The sequence below is a fragment of the Trichosurus vulpecula genome, chromosome 2, assembly GCF_011100635.1.
Source record: "Trichosurus vulpecula isolate mTriVul1 chromosome 2, mTriVul1.pri, whole genome shotgun sequence".
In the NCBI taxonomy this organism is placed as follows: domain Eukaryota; kingdom Metazoa; phylum Chordata; class Mammalia; order Diprotodontia; family Phalangeridae; genus Trichosurus; species Trichosurus vulpecula.
In genome coordinates this window covers 64295738-64322162 of record NC_050574.1, presented here as the reverse complement: position 1 = coordinate 64322162, position 26425 = coordinate 64295738, and positions in this window count along the sequence as shown.

Genomic DNA, 26425 nt, shown 5'->3' with positions numbered 1-26425 from the left:
GGTCATAGTTCCAGGGTGAAGAAGAGTGCTTATGGTCACTGGAACAGGGGCCCTGATCCCAGTTCCAGGGCCCAAGAGGAGCGCTAGCACTTAGGATTGCAGGGGACCAGGGGCCCTTCCTGGGTAAAAACCAGAGCACAGAGCAGGAAAGCAGTGACTACACCTCTCCCTGGATCACACCACCTTGGAAACACCAAAAACTTGCAAACCCCCAGAACTAGCTCTGAAAATAGCAGCACAAAAAAGCCTGAAGCTGAGGGACAGTGCCTCCCAAACCCAGATGAGCATAGCTCAATTTTAACATAAAGTTCACAGCCAAGAAATAGGCTGGAAAAATAAGCAAACAACAAGCAAAAAGAAATTTGACCATAAAAAGTTACTATGGTGGCAAGGAAGACCAAGACATAAACTCAGAAGGAAACAATGTGAAGACATCTACAAGCAAAGCCTCAAAGAAAAATGCTAATTGGACCCAAGCCTAACAAGAATTCCTGAAAGAGTTAAAGAAAGAAATAAGAGTAATAGAGGAAAACTCCAGAAAAGAAATGATAGTGATGCAAGATAATTATGAAAAGAGAATTAACAACTTCGTAAGAGGCAGAAAAAATACCAAAGAAAATAATACCTTAAAAAGCATAATTGCCCTAATGGTAAAGAGGCACAAAAATTCACTGAAGAAAAGAATTCTTTAAAAATTAGAATCGAGCAAGTGTAAGCTAATGACTCCATGAGACATCAAGAAACAATAAAACAAAGTCAAAAGAGATCATCTAGTTTAATCTAATAAGTTTGCAGCTAAGGAAATGAATGTCTAGAGAGAATAAGAGGTTTGTCCAAAGTCAAACGGCAAGTCATTGCCAGAAAGCTGAGATTAGAACCCAGGTCTTCTTATTTTCGAGGCCACCGTGTATCTTTCCTCTGTGCCATCCTATTTGCTGTGTGATATCTTTGGAAGGAAGAGAGGAAATAAACATTTATTAAGTATCTACTATGTGCCAGGCACTGTGCTAAATGATTTACAATTATTGTCTCATTTGATCCTCATAACAACCCTGGGAGGTAGATGCTATTATTAATCTTCTTTTATAGTTGAGGAAACTGAGGCAAACAGAGATTAAATGACCTGCCCATTTACGCAGCTAGTAAGTATAATGCTGGATTTGAACTCAGGTCTTCCTTACTCCAAGCCTAGCATCCTATACACTGGGCCACCTCATTGCCCTTGTACAAGAAATTAATAAGTGAATTAAAAAGTGTTAGATAAGCACTTGCTATGTCCCAAGCCCTAGGAAGATAATACAGATTAGATGCTCCATATGTGTGTATAGCATAAGAGAATGCTTGTAACACCTGGCACCAGTGGGAGTTTGACTTCTAAAGTAATTGCTCCAAACTACTCTTGTGTGAGAGTCTGTTTGTGACTAGCTCAGTACCGGGGCCACTGGTTGCAGAGGGGTAGCTCTTACTTTCTGTATCTCTGGGAGAGCAGCAAGCCAGGTTTGGGGCCCTGTTGGTCTTTGTGCATCTATGGGGAGCAGGAGGGAACTGGGTTCAAGCTAGTCAGGTTACTGGAAGGAGTGTCTACCGATGACAGTCTGGCAGAAACTGGGCATAGACCAATAACTTCCACCATTTACCAAGATAAGGTGTAATAGGAGGGCAGAGTTTATAATCTCAAAGAGGATCATAAACATGTCTGAAAGGTTCGGAACCGCCGGATATAAGAAACTCTCAAAGTAGAAGGCAGAAGAATCAAAACATATATTTAGGCTCCACAGTAACCAACCCATGAACCAGCAACCCCATTTTGATATATTGATCAAAAGCTTCCAGGCCCAATAAGTACGCCTTGAAAGAGTAACCAGGAGGCTACAGAGAAGCATGATTGCGTAAAGCAAAATCATGCTTCCCCCTCTATAGTAAAAAGATTACCCACTGGCCTGAAGTCTTTGTTCAGCTTCCTCCCGTAGGTCAGCTCTGCTACTGGCAGCTCCTGCTTCAGCTGTGGCTGTGGCTGTGGCTGTGGCTGTGGCTGTGGCTGTGGCTGTGGCTGTGGCTGTGGCTGTGGCTGTGGCTGTGGCTGTAGCTGTAGCTGTGGCTGTAGCTGTGACTGCGGCTGTAGCTGTAGCAGCCTCTGGCTCCAACGGGAGCTGCTTTTAACCATCCAGCTTCTGCGGGGGTGTAAGGTACGCCGGGGAAAGCACAGGTTCTTTCAATCTGCTTAAGCAAGGTGAAGGGGTTGACCGGGAAAGCACAGGTTCTTTCCATCAGCTTAAGCAAGGGAAGCAAGGTGAAGGGGCCGACAAGCTTACTCCAGTCCAACATACAAACAGCATTCAGTTCAGGGGAAAAAGCCAAACTAGTCAAGGCCATTTGTTGACTAAGTGCTAAGGAGCCCATTTTTGGTTGCCAATACATAAGGTCAAAATGGATATATGACCTAGATATAAAGGGAGATGTTACAAGAAAATTTGAAGAACATGGAACATATTACCTATTAGGCTTATGGATAGGTGAGCAATTTGTGAACAAACAAGAGATAGAGAGTATTGTGGGATGTAAAATGGATCATTTTGATTACATTAAATTAGAAAAGGTTTTGTACAAATAAAACAAATATAACCAAGATTGGATGGAAAACAAAAAACTGGGGGCAGGGGGAGATTTTATAGAAATTCCTCAGATAAGGTCTCATATCTCAACTATATAAAGAACTTTGTCAAATCTATAAGAATGCAAGTCATTCCCCAATTAATAACAAATGGTCAAAGGACGTGAAAAGGCAGTTTTCAGATGAAGAAATCAAAACAATTTATAGTCACATGAAAAAATGATCTAAATCATTATTTATTAGAGAAATACAAATTAAAGCAACCTTGAGTTATCATTTTATACCTATCAGATTGGCTAAAATGATAGAAGGGGAAAGTAACAAATGGTGGAGGGGATATGAAAAAATTGGGGATTTTAATTCATTGTTGGTGGAACTGTGAGCTGAGCCAACCATTTTGGAGAAAGATTTAGAATTATGCCTAAAGAGTTATTAAACTACCTATACCCTTTGACCCAGCAATACCACTATAAGGTCTGTTTTCCAAGATGATTAAGGAAAATGGAAAAGAACCTACCAGTTCTAAAATGTTTACAGCAGCTCTCTTTGTGGTGGCAAAGAACTGGAAATTGCAGGGACGCCCATCAATTGGAGAACGGCTAAGCAAGTTGTGGTATATGTCCATGGTGGAATATTACTCTGCTATAAAAAATGATGAACTCAATTATTTTAGAAAAGCCGGAGAGACCTCATGAAATAACAAAGAGCAAAATGAGCAGAACCAAGAGAACATTGTATACAGTTAACAGCAGTATTGCTTTAAGACAACTTTAAACAGCCAAGTCGTTCTGACTAGAATAAATACCCAAATTAACCTCAAAGATCCTATGAAGGAAGATGCAGTTTGAATACAAAGAGGAATCTTGCTGTGGGGTAGGAAATGATGATTTAGATTGATTTAAAAAAACATGGAAAGACTTGGACTTATGAAGGAAGATGCTATCCACCTTCAGAGAAACAGAGGATAGGAGGAAATAAGCAAAGTACGGTCTTACATATATGTGTGTGAGTGTATATGTGTACATATATGTATGTTTGTATATATATATATATATATATATATATATATATATATAATTTATGTAGCCACACTCAATCATAGCCTTCTTTGGGGAGGGGGAGTAGAAGAATAAAATAAAAAGTGCACAGCAGAGAACAAAAGAAAACCAACGAGGAAGCAAAGAAAAGCTGGGCAGCTTTGAAAACAATGTGTAGTATTTATTTTATGGGTTTTCTTGAAATGGAAATTTATTTTTTTATATTGAATCCTCTCTTATGGTCTGCTGCGTACATGGCATTTTTTTTCCCTTTCCTCATTTTGTATTTAAGTGTGAAATAAAAAATTTTACAAAAAAATAACAATAGACCCCAAAATAGTCTGGCCAGTTTGTACCTGGAGAGAGTTTTAAATACCACCTCTACTCCCATCTCTAATGAGTAATATTGATGGAGGGAAGAGACAGTGCTTCACATTAATGAATGTCCTGCTATAGAGGAACGGGGCTGGTAGGAGAATGGCCACATGCCCAAAAGTGACTCACTTTCCTTCTCTGGGTCTCAGTTTCCCTACCTGTAAAAGGAAGGCAGCTGTTATGAGCTAGATCTCTGAGGTCCCTTCCAGCTCTGACGTCCCATGGTCTTGAACTTGTTGAACTGAGTTGAATTAATCTTCACCCAACCTGTCCCTCCTTCACACCCCAAGTTTAGTATGGCTCCACCGAGAGTCACCTACCTGACTCACACCTCTAATTAATCCAGAAAGCTGGGCACTCAAGAGTTCCCCAGCTGGCCTTCTATGATAACCCCTTTGGAACCGTAGGAGTGCATGAAGGACTGGAGAAAGAGCCCACGGAGCTGACACGCGCTTCAATCCCTCCCCTATGCCCACCTCTGCTTTGTATCACTGTCTCCCAGTGTGCTTCACAAGAGTCTGAAATGTAAGCCCAGGAGTGGAGAAATTAATTCTCCTCAAGTCTGGCTACCAAAGACTCACTCAGCATTCCATGCATGTGCCCTCCATAAAGAAGAAAACTTGTCGGGAATTCATCTGCATTTACCCAGGATTTCTTTTTCCTTTCTTCTGCTCTTGGGGCCAGATGTGTTTACACTAAGAGCTGTCCTAAAATATTTGTTCACAACCTCTGCTCCTGCTGTTGAAATGGCCCTTCCTTGGCCATCAATAGAAATTGTTGTCTGTGGTTTTTACAATTCATGCAATGTATGTGTGCTGGCTACAATGGGAAGGAGCTCAGGATGGACGTTTCCCTTGACACTGGGTGACACCACCCAAGAACAAGAAAAATGAGCAGAGAACTGAAGGCTCCCCCTCCCCAGGCAGGGCAGTGCAATGGAAAGAGAGACTGGAACCCAGACCCAGAAGAAGCAACACCATCACTAACTCACTATGTGGGCCTGAGCAAGTCATGTCAAGTCATATCTCTATGACTCTGTTTCCCATTTGTAAAAAGAAGGGGTTGGATTAGATAATCTCAAAGTTCCTTCTGGCTTTAATATTCTACATCCTAAATTCCCTTCCTCCTCTGACATTCTATACTCCAGGGCCCTGTTCAGCTCTGAGGTGCTGTGTCTTAATGTCTCTTATAGTTCTAACATGCTAAATTGTTTTTCAGTTCTGACATTCTATATTCTAAAGTCTTTCTCAGCTCTGACTTTCTGTGTTCTAAGAGCCCTCCTACTCCTGACATTCTGTGTTCTAAGGGCCCTCCCAGCTTTGATATTCTGTGTTCTAAGGCCCTTCCCAGCTCTGACTTTCTGTAGTATAAGGGCCTTCCCAGCTCTGACTTTCTGTGCCCTTCCTGGCTTTGACATTCTGTGTTCTAAGGTCCTCCCAACTCTGACATTCTCTGTTCTAGGGGCCCTCCCAGTTCCTGCATTCTGTATTCTAAGGCCCCTTCCAGCTCTGACATTCTCTGTTCTAAAGGCCCCTTTCCAGCTCTGATATTCTTTACTCTAAGGTCCCTCCTAGCTCTGACATTCTGGGTTCTAAGACTCCTTCCAGCTCTGACACTCTATTTTCTCAATTCTATGAATCTAAGTCCATGCTGGTGTTTAGATGGCTGGTGTTGGAGCCTGACTTGGGGCATGATTAGGCAGGGAGGACTAAGTACCAGGCCTGGGCCATAAAGGAGTGCTGGGTGGAGCAGGGAGCAATGGGGAGCCCTAGAACACCAGGACGCTCTTCACTAAGCTCACAATCTTGCAGCAACTACAGATGTGTCCTATCCCCTGTCTCCTCCTTCAACTCCAAAGCAGCAGCTCACTTCTTATTCATCAGCTTTCTCGTGACCCCAGCCAAGCAGGATGACATAAAACAGTGGGAGACAACATCCCAGAAAGATCTGCCCCAGAAAGCAAATGAGCTGGCCTGCAAAGAAAGAAGTAATTAAGGACGTAGAGGATTCAGCTCTCCAGTGCTTGACTCTGACTTGGGGCAGAATTTCCTGACTACAGCTTTCATGGAATCACAGATTTCTAGCTAGAAGAAACCTTACAAATTACTTTGCCCACTCCAAGCCCTCTCATTTAATACATGAGGAAACTGAGGCCCATCAAGGTGAAATCACACAGATAATATGTGGCAGAGTAAAGATTCGAACCCAAGCCCTAAGAGTCCAAACACAATTCACTTTCCATTTTTCCCTTTATCTTTGCTTCCTCCAAATAATCTAAGAGATGTGAAGGGGCCTCAGAGGGCATCAGGTCCAACCAGTACCAAAATTCCTTCTATAGCATATTCAACCAGTGACTCATCCAACTTACCCTCTCCAGTAGAATGTAAACTCCCTGAGGGCAGGAATTGTTTCCTTTTGTCTTTGTATCCCCCCTGTCTGGGATATAGTAGGCATGTAATAAATGCTTCTTAAATTGAATTGAAGATCTCCAAGGGAGTGGAGCTACTAAGCCCCAAGGCAGCTTGAATTGATAATTAATTTGTGAAATTATTAAATAGGAAGAGGCACACCCAGTTCTTTGGGTATCCACCTGGAAAGGGGACCATTGGCAGTGAGAAGCAAGAGGCAATCACACTTTAACAACCACAAAGGGCATGAGGGCAAAAGCACAGACAATAGAGACGAGGCAAAAAAGTGGGGAGGGATACAGAGGCAGACAGCAATGTTGGGAACACAGGATGGGATGGTGAAGGCAGGCGATGTGGGGGAGAGGATGGGGATAGGAGAGAGGCGGAGAGTTTTGCTCATGTGAACATGGATCAGAGCGTTGGGAGCACTTGGCAGCATGAACCCAATAGGGATGGAAGAATGCTGGGGGGAAGCAGGAGGCAGGAGTTTAAGGTCTCATTTTCGTAGGGCTTTGGGGGGAACAGACCAAATCCTATCTGTGCCACCTTGGAACCCCATTAACTTCATCCATATGTTCATTTGGATTCATCAACAGATCAAAGTCAGTGGTAAAACTTCGAAGTTAACATGTCCATGTTATCTCAAAGTTATCAACATCTTCAGATGTTCTGCTGGTTTGGAACTGTGGTAGTCTGGAACTTGTCTGGAATTTACACATCATAGAGCTAGAACCCTGACAGCAGTGCCTAGATGGTTTCTGCCAATTCAGCACGTATTACCAGGATGTGAATTTTGGTTAATATATGATACAATTTGTAAATTATGCTCCTTTGATGTTTGGGATGGTTTGTACATGACTTCTAGGTTCCCCTCTGCAATCTTATTTCCTGCTATTGCCACTTTCTGTGGCTATAACTGCCTAGAAGGGAGCAAGGTTGGTGCTCGGGGGACCAGAGCAAGATACAATTTTAACACATAGACCATCCCAAAACAAGTCTAATCCTTCTCCCAAAATACAGACTTCCAAATACTCAAAAGACGGAAAACCATATTCCCTCCCCAAAAAAAATATTTTTCCTGGCTTTTTGTTGTTGTTCAGTCATGTCCAAATCTTGACCCATTTGGGGTTTTCTTGACAAAGATACTGGAGTGGTTTGCCATTTCCTTCTCCAGCTCATTTTACAAATGAGGAAACTGAGGCAAACAGGGTGAAGTGACTTGCCCAGGGTCACATTGCTAATAATTGTCTGAGGACAGATTTGAACTCAAAAAGACGAGTCTTCCTAACTCCAGGGAGGGCCCACTATCCACTGCACCATTTAGCTGCCCCATGGCTGAACAACCCCAATTCCAGTGACTAAACATCGTATGACATATATCACCACCCCATCACCCTCCTTTGGACACTGTCCAGATTGCCAACCTCAAGATCAATCCTTGGGATGCTCTTATCCCCTACGAGTGCTAAAGCCTTAACCTCTATCTAGATAGTCATCCTCCAATTTGAGCCCTTCCCCCCGCCAAACTAACTTGACCTTGTTTCTGAGAGTCAAGTAAATGTGGCTGAATTTTTTATTAAAGGCAATGTGATACAGTGGTTAGAGAATGCCGGGTCAGCAGTTGTGAAGACTGGTTTCAAAGCTCACTATTGCACAGGGATTGATCACTTAAGCTCCGTGAGTCTCAGTTTCCCCACCTATATGTAGCAAAATCAGGGATGAATGGGAACACTTCTCATGGAGCCCTGAGCGTGTGGACTTTGGCTCCACAGTCAATCAGTCGATAAACACTTATTAAGCACCTACTGTATGCCAGTCACTGTGCCAAGTTTCCATAGGAAGGGGCATGTTGTACCGCAAGGGGCCAGAGCACATCACCCTCCTCACGGGGCCAGTACACACAATGCAGACACTCAGCTCTATGGGAAGTACTCCAATTCGGGCACACACATGCACACACACACACACACACACACACACACCACTCCAGGGAAAATAACACCTGTAATATTTACTTCACAAGGTAGCTGTGAGGATTCAATATAATAGCATGTATAAAATGCTTTGAAAATGTTAAAGCAATCTATAAATGACAGCCAACTTCCAAGCATAACAGTCAGACTAAACAGGCAGGCTCCCGTCCACTCTACCAGAGCAGTAGCTCTCCCTGGCCCTTTGCAAACTGCCCTGAACATGAATGCAACCTGGAGCCCAGAACAATGGAGAGGCATTGGGGCAGTCTCTGATGAGGGGATTCCCTGGCGGCACAGAGCTTCCGCAGCTGTTCACCAACCCAGCACAGAGGCTAAATCAGTGTGACACCAAACATCTGAACAGAGACGGAAAATAGTCAGTCAATTACCCAGCTGTTGTCTGCGTATTGCCTAATGGCTAGTTTGGGCGGGGAGAACTTGATAAATGGCAAAGCTTTTGCAAAGCATTATCCAAATGTTAAAAAAAAAAAATCACAGAGGCAACATGGAGTACCAGATTGGGGTCTGGACTTGGGAGCCGGGAAGACCTGGCTTCAAATCCTATTTCGGACACTTACTAGCTGTGTAACGCTATACAAATCACTTAATATCTGTCTGCCTCAGCTTCCTTATTTGTAAATAATAGCACCCACCTCCCGAAGTTGTTGTGATATTCAAATGAGATAATATATGCAAAGTGCTTTGCAAACCTTAAATTGCTATATAAATGCTAGCAATTATCATCGTTATTTCTATCATTATTATTTATTATCATCACTTAATCTCTCCAGGGTTCAGTTTCCTCATCTGTTGGACTTTTCCTCTAAGGTATTTGCCAGCTCCAAAGCTATGATACTGTAAGTTTCCAGCCCTGTATAAAAGACAGTCCCTGGGGGTGAACGTTGTCTAGGTGGCTGCTAACCATATGCAGGAACTTAGTCTCCCCCTCTCTTTCCAGCTAGAATGGGGCATGAGAATAGAGAATATATATTACCTGCACCCCACCGGCTCCATTACAGGACTCTTGCACTGGTGGTGGTGATGATAGTGTGATGGTCATGGGTGGGCTCTTGCGCTAGAGGCAGATAAGCAGTCCTGCCAGTGATGTGTAGAAGAAGGGTGCCCAAAAATAAAGATCAGCATGCTTTCGCTCTAGCATTGCTCTGGATGGTAAGGAAAGGAGCTTCAAGGGAAACTGAGGCAGCTATGTGTGGTGGAATTCACACTCCAGCAGGAAGCAGGAGACCAGGCTTCTAGTTGGAGACCGTAGGTTCCTAGTTCATAGGGTCTCAGACTTAGAGATGGCCGATACTTGAGAGGCTGCCTAATCTAACCCCTTCATTTTGCAAGTGAGGAAACTGAGACACAGAGAGGCCGAGTCAATTGTCCAAGGCCACCCATGTGGTGACAGAGCCAGGATTTCAATTCAGGCCCTCTGACTTCAAATCCAATGCTTTTTCCACCGTGCCATGGTGTCATTCATTCCCTGTGGACCCTTGGTTGTCTTCTTGGCCTCTGTATCATCACCTTCCTGATATCATGGTCCTCTTCAAGAACAAAGGACAAACAACAATAATCCTCATTGATAACATGGAAAGCATAACACCCACTCTCTCTGTCACTAATAATGAGGTTGTTGATCCTTGGAGCACGGGAGCTAACATCTGTGAAAATGTTTCAAGCAGTAGAGGTGCAGGCCTGCAATACCTGGTACCTCCAGGCTAAGGCTCGTGGATATCTCCAGGTCAGGTGTTCTGTGCTATAGTGAGTGGGCAAAGCTAATTAGGTATCCACAGCAAGTGCAATATTAAGATGGTGAGACCCAGGAATGGAAGGCAAGCCACCAGGTCACCCTAGGGAGGGAGTAGGAGATACCTCAAACCAGCCTACATCAAAAGCAGAGCAGAACTAAGCTCCCATGCCAATCAGAATGAGGCAGGGCAGGTAAGTGACCCCGGCATTTTCAGCCTGGGCAAGCTAAAGAGAATCAGTCTTTAAAAAAATTCCCCAAAGGCCAAGTGCTACCTAAGCAGAGGCTGGATGGCCATCTGCCAGGCCTGTGGGTGAGGGGACTCCTTCATGGTGGAGGAGGGTGGACGATAGGACCTCCAATCCGATGGTCTTAGAGGCTAAACAACTAAGGCTCTAGGAGGCCAGCTAAACTGGCATCATTTATTTCTTGACTTTGCACTCTGCACATACAATAGCCCCAGAGAAAATTATTTTTCATTCATGAAACATTAAAATATGTGCCAATATAAGCCACCAAAAACAATAGTGTTTTTCCTTTAAGTCAATCCACAGTGGCATCCAAATAGACCTTGATTGATAGAGCTTGCCCCTTTGAGCCAGCAGTAGGAAAAATAGCCACCATTTCTATGGGATTTCCCATCAAAATGATCCTTATACATCCTTGTGAGACAGACAGGGTACTTCAATGCGATTCATTTCAACAAGAGTTATTAAATTCCTACTGCGTTTGAGACACTGTGCTAGACTCTAAGTATACAAAGAATTCCTGGCCTCAAGGAGTTTTCATTCTGCTACAAGAAACAACATGGTCACTGATGAGTAACTAAAAATATGTAAAAAAAAAGTACATAAACTGTCATTTCATTGAAGGTGAGGAGTATACAAACAACTAGAGTAAGAAAGACTTCTTACCTGAGACGGCGTTTGAGCTGTGTCTAGAAGGAAGTGAGGGGCTTCAGGAGACAGCGATGAAGAAAAAGTACATTCCAGGCATGACAGCCAGACTATGCAAAGGCAAAGAGGGGGGAAATTGAACTTAATAGGTGCAGGAAGACTCCTAGAATAATCATAAATGTAGCTTGCATTTATATAGCCCTTGAAGGGCTAGAAAGTAATGTCTATATACTAGCCCCTTTGATACTCAAGAGAACTCCATGAAGGAGTCCCTGTGAAGAAAGGTATCACTTTCCTTATTTTATAGGTGAAGAAGCTTGGGCTCAGAGCCTTACTGAAGGTCACCCAACTGGTGAGTGGCAGCACCGTGATTTGTGGTCAGCTCTTCCATCTTGGACTCTAGAGCCTTCTCTGCCTCAGGGCCCTGCCTCCAGTGATTTCCAAACAATTCAAATAGAACCTGTCTTTACTAAGTGCCCATGAGGGGTCTAGTTCTTTCTTTGGAACCACCTGGGATACAAGTGGAGGCTCAAATCTGGCCTGGAAAAATCTAGTTGGAGAAATAAGACTGACATCGACCAATGGGAGCACTAGATGAGGGTATTCAATTCTCTAGCTATTAAGCGTCTACCATGGAAGGCAATTCGGTACTGTAGAACACATCAGAGATTCTTTTTCAGGTTGGAGTAGAACTAGATCAGGGCTTCTTAATCTCGATTGGTCTGGAACCCCTTGGGCAGTCTGGTGCAGTCTATGGACCCCTTCTCAGAATAATATTCTTGAATGCATAAAATAGAAAGTATAAGATAATAAAGAAACTGATTATATTGAAATATAACTGACAAGACATTTTTTAAAACAAGTTCATGGACCCCAGATTAAGAACCCCTGGCTTAAATCATCACAGATGCCCCTTCCAGATCTGGTATTCCGTGATTTGATGACTTTTACACCTAAACATGCAGAGAGTAGATTCAGACACAACCCCACCCCCCAGTTCTAAACTGGAGCTAAGCCCTGGAGTATGCTAGTGAGGGCTTCTGTCCATGGCTATAGCTTCTGTTCTCTCCCTCACCCTTTCACTCCATCTCTGTGGCTCCCCTATCCATGTCTGTCTCTCTGCCTCCACTCTTTCTTTCATTCTAGCTCTCTGTCTCAGTACCTGTCTCCTTTTCTTTGTCTCCCTCTATATTTATGTCTCTAATCGCCACATCCTCCAGTGGGGGCTCACACATCCGGTCTCATCCTCCCTCCCTCTTCTCTGTCATGTACAAACTGTGGAGACACAGGCTGGGACACTGGCAGAGACCCTGTGCTCCCCCAGGACATGGATCTTGTCTAGACCTGCCCCAAACGTGGACAAGTCTGCAGAAAGCTGTGTTTTCTCTCTAGAGTTAACATCTTCAATAAATAACTTAGACTCAGGGTATTGGATCCTCACCTCCCAAGGAGGGGACAGGCTAAAGCCTGTCTTCCAGGGCAATTTACAGGGCCTAAGGGGGGAGGACCTCCCAGGGAATAACAGTAGGGTCAGAAGCTGAGAGGGCAGCCGGGCATTCAAGCCAGAGTTCACAGGGCAGCTAAATCCTAGGGCAACAGGAGACAGGGGAAAGGAGTTCATAGGCATGTCCAAAGCCAGGCACGTCAGCCAGCCCAGAGTCAGGGCCATCAACAGGAAAAGGAGACATCCTTGAGATAAGGGTTTGTCTCAGTTTGAGATAAATCAGCCACAGCCTCTCTTCCCTCCACTGTGGTGGAAGAACAAGAAATAATATGACGATAACAGCAACAGCCTCTAGCATTTAAATAGCACTTTAAAGTTTACAAAGTGATTTACATATGTTATCACATTTGACCCTTAGAACAGCCCATGAAGTAAATGCTATTATCCCGCACTTAGCACAGCCTGGCACATAGTAGGTGCTTCTTAAATGTTTATTGATTATTGATTATATCCATTTTACAGGAGAATAAACTGAGTCCGAGAAAGATCGAGTGACTTGTTCAGGGTTGTACGACTAGTGTCTGAGGTGGGATTTGAATTCATGTCTTCCTGATTCTGAAGTCCAGCACTCCAGTCACTACCCCACCTTCTACCACTTCCCCTTTAAATCCAGTCTTGGATCTCAAGGCTGTGACTTAGTGAGGCAGCATTGTTGTGGACTAGACAGTCAGGTACAGACCAGGATTTGAATCCTGCTTCAGATATTTACAAACTGAGTGACCTTGGGCAAGTCACCTAACCCTCTCTGGGCCTCAATTTCCTCACAATGAAAAGGAGGGCATGATGACAATCATAATGTCTATAACAACAACCTGGGCAGGTAGGTGGCACAATGGATAGAGTATCGGGCCTAGAGGCAAGAAGAGTTATCTTTCTGAGTTCAAATCTGGCCTCAGATACTTGCTAGCAGTATGATCAAGTCATGATCATATGATCATATGATCAAGCAAGTCACTTATCCTTGTTTGCCTCAGTTTCCTCATCTGTAAAAGGAGCTGGAGAAGGAAATGGCAAACAACACCAGCATCTTTGCCAAGAGAACCCCAAATGGGGTCATGGAGAGTCGAACAGGACTGAAATGACCGAACAACAGCATAATAACAAACTCATTGGGTTGTTTTGAGGAGCAATTTTACTATGAGAGCTTTGTAAGACTTTAAAGTGCTATACAAAATGTTAATTATGATTATTATTAGAAGTCAGGCTCTACTGACTCCAGAAAATGCATGGGATGCAATGGTTCCCATATGCTTGAGAGACAGTGTAGTGTGACGGGAAAAGCATTCAGGTTGGAGCACTGAACTTTACATCTCAGTACCTGAGATTTCTTCCAATGCTCCCACTTATTTCCTGTGTGGCCCTGGACAAGACCTTCCCCTTCTCTGGACCTCAATCTTCTCCTCTATAAAATTTGGGGGCAGGACTAGATGGTTCCCGAGGACCCCCCACCCCAGCTCTAGATCTATGAGCCTGATAATCATCTTCTCAAGCCCATAAAGCTGCAGGTCTCCTTGGTATGAGAAGGAGGTACTTGGTACCTCAATGAGTTTAAGATTCCATTCCTACTGAATTTCCTTCACCCTTTCATAATTAGCAAGGGTGGACAAGGAACTTAGTGAGTGTAGTTTTGGGGTGAGGATTAGCCCAGAACAACAAAAGGTAGTGGCACATGGGCCAGCTGTATAGTTAGGAGAATGAATAATCCTAGCCAATCAGTCAAAGGCCTTAGGAGTCAATGGATGGAAAAAGAGGTGATTCACCTTGTCTGACTCTTTCTGGAGAGATCTACCAGAAATGATTGGGGTAAAGTCAGACCTGATCCTCTAGGCATCAGGGAAACTGGCCAGGACCAAGTTTCTACCAGTCTGCCCCTCCAGCTACTCATAGGGGTGCCCAGCAAGTTAGGATGGGCAAGCTCTATTACCATGAGATATGTGGTACATAGGGGAATGTAAAGGAAATCCAGGCATGAAAACCCTAGTTCCTATACAGGAGTGGGCTCCTGTTTGAGTGGACTCCCCTGTTTAGCTTTTAAACAACTGGCCCCAACCCATCTTCTCAGGCTCACTGAACACTACTCCTCCCCTCACACTTCCCCCCATAATCCTCCATCCCCACAAACTGGCCTTCTCTCTGTTCCTCACATACAACATTCCACCTACTGTCGCCACACCTCCCCTTCCTCCTTACTTCCATCTCGCTTCCATCTTCCTTCAAGAATCCATGGAATTTCATTAGGGTTCCATGGAAAAGGCCCTTGGGGTTCCATGGAACCTCACGCCAGGATTCCTTGATAGGATTTCACAGAAACTGATTCAAATTCCAGAGAAACCCATTAGCTTTCTGTGGAAATGTCTACAAGAGGGGTTCAGCTCTATGTATTTTTGTTAAATTATTGACTAGTTTAAGGGAGGGTATCGTGTGTGAACATATTTCCTCTCTCTTCATCTATCTATATATTACACTCTCATCTCACACTGACTCCTTCCCTTCTCCACCTTCATCCTTTTTCTGCGGTCAGGACTTGTGATTTCTTTCTTTACAATAAGAGTTTCCAGGTGAAGAAACTTCCTCCAACAATGAGTCTCAGAGCTCTCTGAGGGCTCTGACGGGCCAAGTGATTTGCCCAGGGTCACACAGCCAGTATGTGTCAGAGGTTGGACTTGAACCCATGCTCGCCCTAACTCCAAGACCAGCTCTCTATCCACTGACCTATGCCGCCTTCTTCATCTTGTACCACATTCATATTATAGTGCAAATAAATAGTACATATGTTGCCTCCATAGGGAGAATATGCATTCCTTTCATGTCACCCAGAAACAGCAGGGAAAGGAAATGTTTTATTACAAGATTGATACCCTCCACCCCCCAATCTTAGGATTCAAAGAGAACCACGGAATCTCAACTTAACACTGGCTCTCAAAGATCACCTTAATACATTCTCTTTCCAAGCAGAAACTCACTCTGCTTCACGATGGTCAAAGATTAACCAACATTTTCATAAATACTTCCCGTGACACGGAGCTCTCTTCCTCCAAAAGACAGCCCATTCTGCTGGGAAGTTCTGCCCTATATCAATAAAAACTCCGCTTCCTTATAACTTCACCATTGATCATAGTTCTGGCCTGTGGGGCTGAGCAAAAGAAGTATAGGCTATCATATTATCTCTTGGTTTTATCTTATAATGATAAGTATTATTATTTTATCACATCCCTCCCCCAGCCTCAAACATGGCTCATTGGCCAAAAACCAGTAAAGGCCTCACTTATCACCATCTGCCTTTAAAAACTTTCCTATTTGATCAAGCCTCTGTAATTTATTTTTTTACAGTGTTACCATGACTTCAAAAACTTTACAAACGCCTGCATTCCATTGTGGGAGTAAATCTCTTTGAAGATGAAAGGCGTTAAGTGTTGATATGACATTAATAAATGTTAATACCAAGATGTGAACTAAACCATAAACTGAATTTTTTTTTCAAAAATAACCTGTTGTCCCTGAGACTGCCAATCTGGGTGTTGGCCAAGGGTGATCATCTCCACATGCCCGGTTCAAATCATGAGGGCTCAACTCTCAGTGTGGCTTGGCATGGAATTGAGGAGCAGAACCTTAGAATTAAAGGACCCTCAAGATTGAGGATTCTGGGAAGATGGTCTGAAAATTTCAAGCTTTCCAGATTTCCTCCACAAACAAGACAAAATAGCACCTCAGAGCGAACATAGAGTGGTAAAAATAAATAAGAGTTGAGGCAGAATAGTAGTCCTCCCAAGACAACTGGAGTAGAATGGAAGAAAAATCTCAGGAGTGAGGTTTGGTCCCTGTGAAGTGTAAACACCTCCAGGCCAGTTCCGCTGAAACAGTTAGCTGGGTTGGGAGGTAGCCTCGGCTCCAGCCACAGGAATTTTCATCTCCCTGACAGCGTGAGGAGTCAGACATCTGAGCAGGGGAAGATTGAGGGAACCTCTGCTGATAAGGGACTCCAAGCCCAGCTGTGCTGCCGAGAACTGGACCAGCACTCTCCAGGTGAGTGCAGAAGCAGTGGAGCAGGGACACCACTGGCTGTGGGCACTCATAGGAGGGCAGAGCTCTTGGTTTCCAGTTCTAGGCCAGAGGGGAGAACTGAAGGAGGACCTGAGGCCAGAAGCACCATCCCCCATGCTCCAGAACTAGAGGTGAATACAACAAATTGCTATTTTTTTAAGGTTAGTCTTTTTTTATTTTATTTTACCAGAACACAAATACAAAATAGAGAAAAGAAATAAAAACGTATCATAAACTTAAATATAAAGTAAGAAAAAAAAAGCATGTCATGTGCGTAGAAGAACATAGGAGAGGATTCAAAATATGCAATAATAAATTTTCATTTCAAGAAAGCCTGTATGATAAATAATACACGTTGTGTTGAGAATTGTCCATCTTTTCTTTGCTTCCTTCTGTCTTCTTTTGTTCTCTGCTGTGCATTTTTTAATTTTGTTCTCTTTTCCCCTCCCCCCACCCCCAGAAGGCTACAATATAAGTTAGATATTTCTTAATATATACATACACATACAGATATATATATACATGCATATATAGACATATACTTTCCCAAACATAACTTTCTCCTGATCTTTGTTTTTTTTATGTTTGTACATATCTTTTGTTTGCTATCCTTCCTGCCTCCTCTACTTTACTTCTACCCATTACATCACCTTCCTATTACTTGCCGACCCCCCTCCTCCACCAACCACCCTGCCCTCCTATTACTTGCCTTCCCCCCTCTAAGGATCCCTCCCCTACCCCTCCCATTCCCATTAATCTAAACTCCCTTTACCTATTCCCTCCGTGAGAGGGGAGAGGACAAGGGAGGGCTTAGGACTAAGGAGAGATTTTTAGAACAAAGTGCTATTTTTTTTAAATGAGCAAGCAAAGGAGAAAGAACCCAACCATAGAAAGCTACCATGGGAATAGAAACCAGGGTTCATCATCAGAGAGGATACTGAAGAAAAAAAACCTTCTCTTAACCCAAAGAGTAACAACAAATGGTCACCTGACCAAAAAAATTCGTAGAAAAACTTTAAAAGATTTTAAAAATCAAATGAAAGAGATTGAAGAAAATTTTTTTAATAAAATAAGAATCCAAGGAAAACAAGAAGATTAGGAAAAGAAAGCTAACCAGGGAACCCTACTCACATCACATCTGCATTAAAGAGAGAAAAATATATACATTTTGAAGGGAGTAAAAGTCTTCTAAATTTATAAAGAAATAAGAGGATGATATGGGAATAGGATAAGGGAGAGTGGTATAGAAGGGTGTCTAGATTAATAGGAATAGGATAAAGAGGGAATAACATATATTTGGAAGACTATAAAAGTCTTCTAAATTCAGATAGAAACAAGAGAGCAAGGGGAAAGGGTGGGGGTAGAGAGGATAAGGGAGGAATTCTTGGAGGCGAGTAGGTTAAGTGATAGGAGGGCAAGGTAGCAGGTAGGAGTAAAGTAGAGGAGTCGTGAGGGACAGGAAAAAAGAAATACACACAAACACAAAATAAAGTAGAATTTATTAGGGAAAAAAGCAAGGGTAGTAATCATGATCTCAGACAAAGTTAAAGCTAAAATAGAATTGATCAAAAGAGAAAAATAGGGTAACTACACTGTATGTCAGCCATATTAATCAATATTGTTTTAGACTATTTAAAATAACTAGACAGTATAAGGTTGGAATATTGCTGTGGTACAGTTGTAGGAAATGATGAGTTGGTGGATTTAGAAAAATGTGGAAAGACTTAGACTTATGAAAGAAGATGTTATCCACCTTCAGAAAAACAGAGAACAAACAAGTATAGTATGGTCTTACATAGATGCATATGAATATCTATGTGTATATATGAGCATGATTATAGACATCTGTGTATATGTCTGTGTATGTAAGTGTATGTATGTCTATATATATATATATGTGTGTGTGTGTGTGTGTGTGTGTGTATGTGTGTATGTATATATATAAATTTGTGTATATGTATGTGTGTGTGTATCCAAGCTTAATTGTAGCCTTCTTAGAAAAGGGTGGTAGAAAGGGGGAGAAAAGAACAAAGTAAAAAGTACACAGCAAGGAACAAAATAAAACCTATAAGGAAGTAAAGAAAAGATGGACAGCTCTGTAAACAATGTGTAGTACTTATTACATAGGCTTTCTTGAAATGGAAATTTATCGCTTTATATTTTGAATCCTCTCTTATGTTCTGCTGGGCACATGGCAATTTCTTTTCTTATTTTGTATTTGTTTCTTTTTTCTTTTCTTATTTTGTATTTCATTTTAAAATTTTTAAAGGATTAAATTAATTTAATTTAATTAATTACGGAATTAAAGGACCCTCTCTGCTCTCTTGCAGGTAGGTCTCAACCTCATGATCCACCAACTCGGTATGAGAAGTCTTTGGATAGTGTCAGGATGCTATGATGTTTAATATTGGCATGATCTGTGGAAGGCAGAGGGCTCAGAAGGTATTGCCAAGTACTTTGTCCTGCCCCTCTCTGATACACTTAGATCTATCACCCAGAGCTCAAGTCTATTTGCATAAGACTCTGCTCTTTATTGGAGAACGATTAATCAATGCACTGTGCCTCACATTTTTTGTTCTAATGTCCCTTACTCTCTGACATTTTATGTTCTAACTTACATTCTTTTCTTTGAGGTCCCTTCTGACACTAACCTTCCCTCTCCTAAGGGCCCTCTCCCAGCTCTGGCATTCTGTGTTCTAAGACTCCTCTCCTTCTGACATTCTTCATTCCAAGGGCCTTTCCATTATTAGCAGTCTCTTATCTGTTACCCTGGACATAAGCTTGGAAGGCTAAGCAGTGGCTTCTACAAGATGGATTTTTTTGTCACTCTGTGAAACACTCTCAGTTTTGGCAAGAGACAGTGCTCTAGGGTGGGGTTTTCTGGTGGAGAGACAGCAACATTTTTCTTCTGAGAAAATTCAAAGTGTTTTCTTCCATTCAACACAAAACCAGGCCCCTTGCAATTTCTTGATCAAGGCATTTTAAGTCCTTTTCACAATACATCTAAAAAAATAAAATATTGATTGATGTCCCATTGTGCCCCCCACCCTAGAATCTCCACAGTTTAAAGTGGTGTTTAAAAGATTTCAACCAGGGCTGTGATATTCTATTATTTTCCATAATGGGAAAGTTTCTGTGTGGATGAACAGTTTAAAACCAAATGTATAAAATGGTCAATCCCATACCTGGTGTCCAAAGCTTTTGAGAAAAGCCTTGTGTTCTGTGTGCTGTGTGTCCATCAGTTTCCTATCTGGTTACTGTAAGCATGGGTAAAGACCAGGATGGTCAAAGAAATGACCAGAGCGAGCCACTGATGAGAGACAGCCGCTGTTTACGGAGCAGGAACTTCAGAATCTATGTTGAAAATAGGTCAGGAAAGAGGGAAGGGGGAGGATGAGAGGACTAGAGGAAAGAAGAGCTGGTATAGACACTGAGCATGAAGAACAGTAGGATAGAATGAGTGAAGGCTTGCTAGCCATGGCACCTTACCAAACCTATCTAGCTTCTCAGGGAGCACTTTTTGGCCCCTTTTTTTGTATTCCCAGCACTTTGCTTGGTGTTTGGCCCATAGTAGGCACTAGTTAACTAAATGACTGATCAAGCTGGACTAGATCTCAGGTCCCTTCCAGTTTTAACAAGTATATGAGTCTATGGGCATCACCAACAGAGGTGGAAAGATACAGAAAGAGGAGACTAGAAGGCAAAGGTCATCTATTCAGATACTTACTGGCTGTGTGGCCCTGGGCCCATTTAACCTCTCTCACTACAGTCTCAATTTCCTCATCTATAAAATAGGACCATGAAGACACCTACCTTACATGGTTATTGTGAAAATCAAATGAGATAGCATAATGAGAGAAATGATTATTTTTCAATATTAATAACCAAATTAGGATTGAGGTTTTACTTCCTTTCTATTTCCTCATTGAGGGACCAGTTCTTGTAGATCAGTGAGTTGCTGAAGGACTGGGCCTTAATCCTCCAGGAACCATCTTCTCAGTCCTGGGTGGGACCCCTCCTAACTAGGCGAGCTTACTTCTGATTAAAATGTGGGTGAATTCCAGCCCCAAAAAGCTTTAGGCTCACTCTTGACTCCCACCCCAAAACTCCCTAACCCTCCACCCCTCTGCCAGCACCAGCACCCCCCACATTGTTCAACTTGAGTGGTCTGGGTAAAGAAGAGGAGGTGGGAGTGGTATGGGTGGAGAGGGATTCTTTTGTCCAGAGTGCTGGCAGGCTGAATCTCATGATCAAATCACATTCTCAGCAGGAGGAGCTGAAAACTTTTAGCCTACCTCCTCATTAATATGTCCATCCCTTCATTAATTGTTCACCACTTGAGGGTTGATGCATCAGTGACAGAATTTGAACCCAGATATCCTTTTTTAAAAAATTTAACTTTATGTATTTTAACATTCGTGTTTTAACATTTTGAGTTCACCCCTCCCCTACCCATTGAAAAAGCAAGCAATATATAAATTATATATGTGAAATCATACAAAATATATTTCCATATTAACCATGTTACAAAAAAACAAGAAGAAAAAGAAAAATTTTAAAAGCATGCTTCAATCTGCACTCAGTTCATCAGTTCTCTCTCTGGACACAGCATTTTCACGATGGGTCCTTTGGAATTGTCTTGGATCTTTGTATTGCTGAGAGTAGCTAGGTCATTCGTAGTTGATCATCCTGACAATGTTGTTAACTGTGTACAACGTTCTCCTTAACCCAGATGTTCTCAACTCCAAGATCGATTCTCTATCAGGCTGTCTCTCTCCATGCAAATATCATTGTCCCTATTTTTAGGACATAAATCAGGCTCAGAGAAGTTAAGAGAGTTGTCCAGAGTCAAACAGTAGGGAAGTGTGGGATCTAGGATTTGAATCATCATCCCCTGACTCTCAGTCCAGTATTTTTTTCACTTCCTCATGATGCTTTCTCCCAGCAAGAAAGTGGGCAAATCTCCCCAAGTGGATCTGTTGACTAGCTGTGTGCTTTGAGTCAAGCCCCTTCCTCTCTGGACCTTAACTGTCTTCTCTGTAAAATGAGAGTGGGATGAGATGGTCCCTCAGGGCCCCTTCCTTTTCTAAATTCTAACCAGTCAAGAAGCCAGATCACTCAAATAGGTTTTTCAGGGCCTCCTATCCTTACTGTTCTCTCCCTGCCACATTATCAGAAAAAACCAGTAGGAAAAATTCTCTCCTAAGCCCCTTGGGAATGGGCCATATTCACCCTCTCCCCCTCTACCCCACTCCTTTCCCCTTTCCATTCAGTAACCAAATCTCCCAGGATGATGTTATCTGTCCCTCCTTAAACACTGCTCACCCTCCCCACCCCTTATTTAGGGATAGATCATTAGGACTGCCTATATTTCCAAGCTGCCCTGGAGGGCTTTAAAATCTCCAAGGGACATGTCCTATCCTTTTATTAAGGGGATTTGTTCTGTGAAAGTTGGATTCAGTCAAAAGGCCACACTTGAGGACCTAGAGGGCCATGTGTCACCTCAAGGCTGCAGGTTCCCCACCACTGGATAGGAAAAAAGATTAAAGCTCAGTTCACCAGAGTAGGGAGGCTCTTTATGTTACAGAGAGAAAAAAAAAACCACCTTGGCCAAAGGGCATTTCATGAGATATATATTTTTAGCTTTAAAGTGAAAGATGGCTGTGTCACCACCCTTCCTCCAAGGAAGTTTGATGAGATTGGGGCTTGGACAGACCTCTCCAGCTTTTACATTCCCCCAGCTGACATATGGGGTGGTGGACAGGAGCATCCTCCTTGTTAATAACAGGAAATCTCCCAGCTGCCCCAGGAACAGGTCAAGACAGAAAGTATTACAAGGTCTTCATATTGTCCTGGTGCCATTTTCCAACTTTTAACTTTTCACGTAATCAGAGAATAACAAAATGTTCAAACTGGAAGGAGTCTAAGAACAGACTGTCAGAGCTGAGAGAGATTTTAGAATATAAAATGTTGGAGCTAAGAGAGGCCTTGGAATAGCAGGGTGGGAGAATAGAACGGAAAACAATACAATACAAATACCATATATATTAAGTACTGACTATGTGCCAGGTACTGTACTAATGCATAGGATACAAATACAAGCAAGCAAGTCAGCCAGGCCCTGACCTCAAGGAGCTTATAGTCTAACAAGAGAAGGCACAAAGGGGAGCCAGAAAGAGGGGCAGCTGAGCACCATCCTGGGGTAAGGGCAGAATCAAGCCAAGAAGGGAGTGAAATGAGCATGACCAGGGCCCATCATGAAATGGCTTTGAACATTGACAGTTAGACCAGAAGGGGTTTGGGAACACAGATCGTCAGAGCAGGAAAGATCACTGGAACATAGAATGTTGGAGCTGAAAATATGTTAAAGGTAAAATGTCAAAGCTAGGAGGGATGTTAGAACAAAGAACGTTGGAGCTGAAAGGGATCTTGGAACACAAAATGTTTTAACTTAGAGGTTATGACATTTCCAGCTCTGGTGGAGCTGGAAAAGAATTTAGAATACCTACTAGCAGAGCTGGGAGGGCCCTTAGAACACAGAATGTGAGAGCTGAGAGGGGCCTTAGAAAATAGAATGTCAAAATCTGGGAGGGCCCTTAGAACACAGAGTGTCAGAGGTGAGAGTGGCCTGACAACACAGAATGGCAGAGCTGGGAGGGCCCTTAGAACGTGGAATGTCAGTACTGGAAGAGAACTTAGAACAGTGGTTTCCAGTCTTTTTGATGATAAGCACCTCTTTTGAGCATTAAACGTGTTTGTGTACCCCCCCACATAACTATTAGTATCCATTGATTGCAAAGATACATAATGTCCACAAATTACTATTGTGTTACACTTTTAATTTATTTGTGTTTTATCAACCACAATAGCATTACACAAATTTGAAATACGGAAATTTTTATTTCTGTGAGAGTATTCAAGCTACAGGTTTCTTTGCTTACTTATGTATCTGCATATAGACTCTCAGGCCCCTTTAGAGAAACTCCATGGACATGGACCCTCAGGGGACAAGCATTCACCTCAGAAGACACAGGGACAGAAAAGGCCAGGGACTGGCCTCCAAGGGAGGCAGACAGAGAGATTTACAGAGAACCAGCTTGGCGAGGTAGATAGACTGCTAAGCTTGGCGTCAGGAAGTCTTGGGTTCAAATTTCACCAAACATTTTTAATGGCTGTGTGACCCTCAGCAAGTCATTTAAATTATTTGTGACCCAGTTTCCCCATCTGCAAAACAATGATTTTGCTTGTGGAGCCTACTTCATAGAGTAGTAAGGCTCAAATGAGAAAATGTATGTAAAAGAGCTTTGTGAACCTTAAAGTAATAGAAAAACATGCCAGGCGTTGTGATCATATAATTTTGAACTTCGCAAGATGTTGGAGATTACCCACTCTATCTTACAGATGAGGAGCTTGAGGTTAACTGACCTGCCCTCAATGTTCCCCAGCTCTGTGCTTCCAGATTGGAAGTCAGCCTAGACATTGGACAGCAGCCTCATTGGCTCCTTCTGGTCACAGGTTTCCTTCTTCCTTGCTCCTTGGCTAGAGCTCCTGACACATTCTTCCCTGGGCCACGGCAAGGCTGTCGTTTTTTAATGGAGATGAATTTTGAAGCCTTTGTGATGCCCCCCCTGAAGGGAGCAAGAAATAGTCTGAGGGTTCGTAGAAGAAGAAGCAATAGGAGAAGTTAGTGGTAAAGCAACTTTCCAAGGTTATGCTAGACAGGATGCAGTCGATCAGTCAGCAAATACTTATTAAACGCTTACTGTGTGCCAGGCACTCTCTGCTAGGCACTGAGGACAGAAGAAAGGCCAAAACATAAGCGGTAGAAGTTCTCTCTTCTATGTGGAATAGAATCCCTTCTCAGCTTTGTGTGCAGCCATAGCTGAATTCTAGGGGGTTTATAAGCTTTGAATCTGGACCTTGATAGCAAGTGTCGGCTACCTCTTCTTCAAATTTTCTATTTACATGATCCATTCTCTGGGTGAAATTAAGATCCTGGGAATGTTTGGGGTTTTTATTCTTTCTGGGGTTTTGTCTTTCTATTCCAGGGACTAAGCAAGGTGCCCTGTACATAGGAGGGATATAATAAATGCTTGTTGAAAGCTGCCTTGATTAGAATTGTATTGACTAATCTCAGCTGGAGAAAAGAAAAAACAAATCTCATTGCTATCTTTGGTGAGGGACTATGGGTACAGAATGTGGTATACATTGTCATCAGCTGTGGTTGCCCTGTAACTTAATTGTTTTACTTTGCTACAAGAGAAGGAGAGGTAGGGGAGGGAGAAAATATTTCCAAAATGACTATAACATGAGAAAGAAAGATATCAATAAAACTTTTAAAAATTAAAAAAATTACCAAATGCTTATTAAATTACGAAAAAATGCAACATATCTGACTAAAAGCACAATTACTCAGTCAACAATAAATGTTTACAAAACAGCCATTATGTGCCTGAGTTCTATGCCAGGTGCTGTCACGAAACAAAAAAAAGAAATCTCACCTTAGAGGAAATTACAGCCTGGTTGGGGGACACAAGACACTTAAATGTAACAACTAGAAAACAGCTGAAGATATCCTATCCCTATAATTAAGTGCTAAATTATATGGTTTGTACGGTAAATGCAACTAGAGTTGACAGAATCATAGAATGTTTAGCTCTGGAAATGAACTGCCAGGTCAACCGTCCAACCCTCTCATTTCTCAGAGGAGCAAACTAAAGCCCAGAGACAGAAAGAACTTACCACTGGCCCCAGAGGCCCAAGGCAGAATTTGAACTCAAGTCCTCTAGCTATAGAAGCAACATTCTTTCTATCAAGAAGAAGGAATCTCTATGGATGGAAAGAAGTAAGCATGGAAGGCTTCCTGGTGGAGGTGGGACTAGAAGTTAGGCCTTGAATGGTGGGTCTAATTACTTTTCCCCCATTTGAATGTAAGTTCCTTGAGGGCGGGAACTATCTTTCTTTTTGCTTATATTTGTATTCCTAGCACTTAGCATGGTGGCTGGCACACAGCAAGTGCTTAATAAATGTTTTATCTATCTAGCCAATCACCCATCTATCCATCTATCAATCTATCTATCCACCTGTATGTCTATCTATCCATGTATCTATCTCTCCATTGTCCATCTATTTATCTATCTCTCCATTTATCAATCTACCATCTGTCAGTTTATTTACCCACCTATCTATATCAATTTATCCATCTATCTATTCATCTATCCATCCATCTATCTGTTCATCCATCAACCCATCTGTCCATCTATCTATTCATCTATCTATCCATCATCTATCTATCCATTTATCCACCTACCTACCCACCCTTCCATTTATGAATCCATCCATCTATCTATACATTCATCTATTGGTCTATCAGTCTATCCATCTGCCCATCTATATATCCACTCTTCTATCCATCTATCTATCCATTGTCCATATATTTATCCATCTATCCCTCTATCAGTCTATCTATCCACCTATATATCCACCCATCTATCCATCTACTTATCTATCCATTGCCATTTATCCATCTATCAGTCTATCTATCCACCCATCTATGTATCCATCCATGTATTTATCTATCCATCCATTCATCTATTCATCCATCCACCCATCTATCCATCTATCTCTCTGTTGTCCATCTATATATCCATCTATCAGTCTATCTATGCACCCATCTATCTATCCACACATCCATCCAACCATCACCTAATCACACCAATCTGTGAACCACCACCAGTAAGAAGTGTAAAAAGCTTGTACATTCACCTGAAATTGCCTTAATTCTTTGATATTCATAGGATCACAGCTTTAGAGCTGGAGGGGGCTTAGAG